Here is a 6000-nt window from a genome sequence, read left to right as displayed (position 1 = left end):
TTAGTTGGGTTTTTTTTATTTGTTTTTAATTAGTTATACATGACAGTAGAATGCTGTGTCTGCTATGATACATCATACATAAATGAAGTATAATTTCTCATTTTTCTCATTGTATATGTAGAATCCCACTGGTCATATAGTCATATATGTACATACGGTTATAATATCTGGTTTATTCTACCATCCTTCCTACTCCCACAGCCCCTCCCCTCCCTTCATTCCCCTCCAGCTAATCTAAAGAAACTGTATTCTTCCCTGCACCCTTGCCCCCTTATTGTAAGCAGTCGCATGTCAGACAAAACATTCCGTCTCTGTCATCCAGTTTATGGTAATTTCTTATAGCAGCCACAGAATATTAAAATAAGCATTCTGGCAGTTTGTTTCTGTAGAAAATATCCTTACAGAGATTCATATAAGTTTTAAGGGTTAAGTGGCATAATGCCAGGGTTTGTTTTTGCTTTAAAATACTACAGCAGACCCCTTAGCAGCAAGGAGCACATTTCTCCAAAAAAAGAACCAAGGCTCCTTGGAGAAAAGGCTGGGGCAGGAAAAATACAAGATGAGCCTGGCACATCTTGTCATATCAGAAAGGAAGTGTTGGCGGGTCGCAGCAGCGCGGGTGACTGAAGCAGCGGCAGCGGCCAGGCAGCGCAGCTTGGGAAGGCTCCAGCGCTCCGCAGCACCAGCACGCGCCCCGCGCCGCCACAGTGCCCCAGAGGAAGGTCAGGGCGGCCGGCGCCTTGGCGGAGGAGGAGCCCAGAAGGCGTTAGGCCAGGTCCTGGAAGGCGGCAAGGATAAATCTGCGGACAAAAAAGTTCACACCCAAGGGAAAGGGGGAGCAAAGGGAAAACAGGCTGAAGTGGCTAACCAAGAAACTAGAGAACATGGGCAGAGTCCAGCCTCTGAGGAAGCAGAAGAGAAAGAAGCTAAGTCTGATTAATCATTCACCTTGTCTTATCAGTGGTCCCATCTCCCTTCTGGTACAATCCAGAGGAATATTTTTTTATTTTGCTTTATTTTGGTCCCAGGGATTGAACCCAGGGGTGCTTAACCAGTCCTTTTTTGTATTTTATTTAGAGATAGGGTCTCACTGAGTTGCTTAGTCCCTCGCTAAGTTGCTGAGGCTGGATTTGAACTCGCCATCCTCCTGCCTCAGCTTCCCCAGCCGCTGGGACTCAGGTGTGCGCCACTGCACCGGGCTCAACTATTTTGTAAATTCAAAATTTTAGTAGCCCTAGAAAAATTTTTTAAAAGGAGAGAATCCTGGTCTGGAATCCCAGCGGCTCCGGAGTTCAAAGACAGCCTCAGCAATTGCAAGGCCCTAAGCAACTCAGGGAGAGCATGTCTCAAAATAAAGAGGGCTGGGGATTCGGCTCAGTGGTTAAGCCCCTCTGGTAACAACGACAAAAAGAGGAGGAAATCCCACCACATTCCATTTTTTTTTTTTTTGAATTTTTAACATTTATTTTTCAGTTCTCGGCGGACACAACATCTTTGTTGGTATGTGGTGCTGAGGATCGAACCCAGGCCGCACGCATGCCAGGCGAGCGCGCTACCGCTTGAGCCACATCCCCAGCCCCACATTCCATTTTTTAAGGGTAAATTATTTTTTAAGAAGTGAAATCAGGGGCTGGGGATGTGGCTCAAGCGGTAGCGCGCTCGCCTGGCATGTGTGCTGCCCGGGTTCGATCCTCAGCACCACATACAAACAAAGATGTTGTGTCCGCCGAGAACTAAAAAATAAATATTAAAATTCTCTCTCTCTCTCCTCTCACTCTCTCTTTAAAAAAAAAAAAAAAAAAGAAGTGAAATCAGCTTAATAAGCTGACAACCAAGGCAGTCCAAGCCTCCCATAATTCAATATCTCACTATTTTCTGGTTGTACCCGAAAATAAACAACCAGCCATTGACTTTCAGCTCATCTGGATCAACATAAAGTTATGAATCATGCTGACAGTATGCACCCTGGATATGATAAAAGTGACACTTTAAAATGGGCATAGTGGTACACACATCTGTAGTCCAGCTATTCAGGAGGCTGAGGCAAGAGGACTGCTTGAATCCACAAGTTTGAGACCCACCGGGGAACCTGGGAAACATAGCAAGACTCTGTCTTAAAAAAAAAAAAAAAAGACAATGCTTGTTGATCTTCCTTTTAACACCCATAACACAGTCTAATCATGAGAAAAATATCAGACAAATTAGAACTCAGTGGTATCTTACCAAATACCTGACCAGTACTCCTCAAAACTGTTAAGGTCATCAAAAACAAGGAAAATCTGAGAATCTGTTTCAGATTAAGTAGGCAAGTAAATATAATGTGTAAGTGCTGGGAGTGTAGCTTGGTGGTAGAGCACTTGTCTAGCATGTGACAGGAGGCCCTGGGTTCAATCCCCAGCACCACAAAAAAGACATTATTTCAAACAATTGGCAATATTTGAATGTGGGCTGTACATTAGTTAATAATGGTAAATTAGTTAACAATGCTAATAATCACTGAATCCGGGCAAAGAGTACATGGGTATTCTTTGTACTATTTTAAAATTTTTAAAAATTCTTTTAAATAGAATTTTTAAAAATTTTTGGTGGTACAATTGATTGAACCCAGAGCCTTTCCTATGGTAGGCAAGCACCTTACCACTGAACTACATCACCAACCCTCAAATAGAATTTTTTTAACTACACCAAAGACAGATTTTAAAAAGAAATGCATAGACAAGCCAATTTGGCAAATGCTGATGACAGCTGAATCTGTGGCATTAGGACAGAGGGGTTCATTATGTCATTCTGTTTTGTTGTATGTTTGAGCATTTTGAGCCTCCTCCCTCCCCTAAAAAGCTAAAACACACACAAACTCATACACACAAACCGAACACAGGCACAAATCCTCAGCCTTCCAGACATTCTCTAAATTCCAGGTGCTACTCAGACTATTTACTCCAAACCCTCTTAGCACTTTGCAATAATTACTAGATGTAAAATTGTTGATATTTTTCTAATCCTCTACATGATGTGTTTGCTCCCAAAGATATTGAACATGTTTTCTTACAATGCTTATAAAAAGTTATCAATTAATGCTTTATGCAATAGCCTAAAGAGTTTGGATATGAATTTAATTTTTTTACATCAATTTTTTTATGTACCTGCCTGACACCTTGGTGTATGCCTTTAATCCCAGCGCCTCGAGTTGCTGAGGCAGTAAGATTGCAAGTTCAATACCAGCCTCAGCAATTTAGCAAAGCCCTTAGCAACCTGTCTCAAAATCAAAAAATAAAAAGGCCTGGGAATGGAACTCAGTAATAATGTACCCCTGGGTTCAATTCCTAGTACCAAAAATAAAATAAAATAGATTATGTGCCAGAGAGCATTTTTCAAGCTAGTATTTAATGAATTGATTTTTTAAAATAATTATTTCGGGCTGGGGATGTGGCTCAAGTGGTAGCGCGCTCGCCTGGCATGCGTGCGGCCCGGGTTCGAACCTCAGCACCACATACCAACAAAGATGTTGTGTCTGCCGAGAACTAAAAAATAAATATTAAAAATTCTCTCTCTCTCTCTCTCTCCCTCCTCTCTCACTCTCTCTTTAAAAAAAAAAAAGAAAAAGAAAAAAAGAACCATGAAAATTAAAATAAATAAATAAATAAATAAAATAAAAATAAAAATAATTATTTCCCCTAACTTATCTTTTAGGAACAACATACAAGTTTTAAAATACTATATTTGCCCAAATCAGAGATGGGTTAATGGTTGCCTAGATCCTGATCAAGAAATAGATACTGCAGATCTGTGCAAGGGAATTTTCAAAAGGAAAAGTGATTCTAATGTCATCATCTATCTAGATTCAATGGCCCATATTCAAGATTCAACAACCAATAGAATTCTTTTTTCCCCCCCTCTTACTGGGGATCCAGTCCTGGGCGGTGCTCTACCACTGAGCTGCACCTCCAGCCCGTTTTATTTTTTATTTTGAAATAGGTCTCACAAGTTGCTGATGCTGGCCTCAAACTTGTGATCATCCTGCCTCAGCCTCCAAAGTCTGGGATTACAAAAATGTGCCATTGCCCCAGGATATATTTACATATTTAAAGAAAGTGAAACTGTTACTTTGTAATGCCAATACAGTCTGAGGGGCTGGGGTGAAGTTAGGCTAAAAGCTCTAGCTGCTCCAGAAATATTCAGTCAGATTGGTAGGAAAAAAGCCAGCTTTGAAGGAATATAGAGGAAATTGTTTCAAAAGTTCCATCTTTGAAATCTCTGAAGGTGAGCAAAGCTTTTAAAAAGAAGAGGCAGGGAAGTGAGACCAAAGACAGGAAATGTATATATGCAAATTTTGTTAGCCTGCTGCTACACAGGCCTGAGGAGGGGGCAATCTCCACTTTTAGCTCCCTAAGAGCCTGTCAGGCCACTGGAGGCAGCCCCCTCAGTTTCTACTAGCTACATGAGGAAGTTTTTAATTTCAGAGAGGCCCCCCAGATTTATTCTGTTTCAATACTGGAACAGAAAAAGTGACATCCCAATATATTATCAGCCAACTCTAATGTGGGAAATTCTGGTGGTCAAATGATCTGGTTTTTTCAATAAAATATATTAAGTCTTGCAAGCAAGTCAACCAAACACAATGAGTGGACCTTGTTTAGATCTGGCATTTGAACAAACTAACTTTAAGTCAAGGAATACTAAAGTCAGATATTTAATATTAATCAAGTTAGTTTCTGTCAAGTACGGTTTAATACTGTAGTTTTGTTAAAAACAAAAGTCCTGATCTGTTAGATATGTAAATATATACTTATGGGTAACATTAGGTTGCCCAGGATTTGTTTTAAAATACCTGAGTAATGAAAGAATAAATGGGTATCTTTTCAAGTGGTGATTAGGTTCATTGATCTAATCTCTCTACTTTCCTGTGCATTTGAAAATTTCTTACTAAAAGAACATAGTAAGTCCATAACTTAAATTGAATCTTCCTACTCATTACTGGTGGTCTTCCCCATTTCAATCCATGGCAATTTCATCCTTCCAATTTCTCAGGCCAAAAAACTTGGAAGGCTGTGGCTATGGCTCAGCGATAGCACACTTGCCTGGCATGTGTGAGGCACTGGGTTCAATTCTCAGCACCACATATAAATAAATAAAATAAAGGTCTATCAACATCTAAAAATATATTTTAAAAAAAAACAAAACTTTGAATCATCCATGTCTGCCTTTCCTTTGGTCACATGTCCAACATCCAATCAACTACTAAGAAATCCAATTTGCTCTGTGTTCAAAATATATTCAAAATTTGGGTAATTTTTACCATCCACCCCAGTCTAAGAAAGCATCACTCCTCTGGAGAAGAAACTCATTAGATCCTTAGTGCAGAGTAAAACCTCAACTCTTCACCAAGTTCAGTTAAACCTATAACATCTGGCTCCATTATCATCTTCCTTTCTTCCGTTTCTTCTCCTCTCCATCCTTCTCTCTATCCAAACTGGCTCCCTCATAGCTCTTTTTGAGAGAGAGAGAGAGAGAGAGAGAGAGAGAGAGAGAGAGAGAGAGAGAGAGAGAGAATTTTTTAATATTTATTTTTTAGTTTTTGGCAGACACAACATCTTTGTTTGTATGTGGTGCTGAGGATTGAGCCCGGGCCACACGCATGCCAGATGAGCGCGCTACCGCTTGAGCCATATCCCCAGCCCCCTCATAGCTCTTTAAGCGTGACAAGCAGACTTCCATCTTTGGGCCTTTGAAGTGATCATTCTCTCTACCTAGGTGTTTCCCTCAGATAGCTAGCTCCATTGCTCACTTTACTTCATTGAGTGTCTGTTCAAATTCACCATCTAATGTTCAGTTGGGTGATGCATGCCTGCAGTCTCAGTTCTTAAGAAGTGAGGCCCTTGAGCCCATGAGTTTGAGACCAGTCTGGGGGCAACCTAATGAGAATCATCTCAAACAACAACAATAAACAATAAAAAAAGCTAGGACTGGGGATGTAGATTAGCAGTAGAGTGCTTGCCTAGT

This window comes from Ictidomys tridecemlineatus, chromosome 7 (assembly GCF_052094955.1).
Source record: "Ictidomys tridecemlineatus isolate mIctTri1 chromosome 7, mIctTri1.hap1, whole genome shotgun sequence".
Lineage (NCBI taxonomy): Eukaryota > Metazoa > Chordata > Mammalia > Rodentia > Sciuridae > Ictidomys > Ictidomys tridecemlineatus.
Note: the sequence above shows the minus strand (reverse complement) of the source record.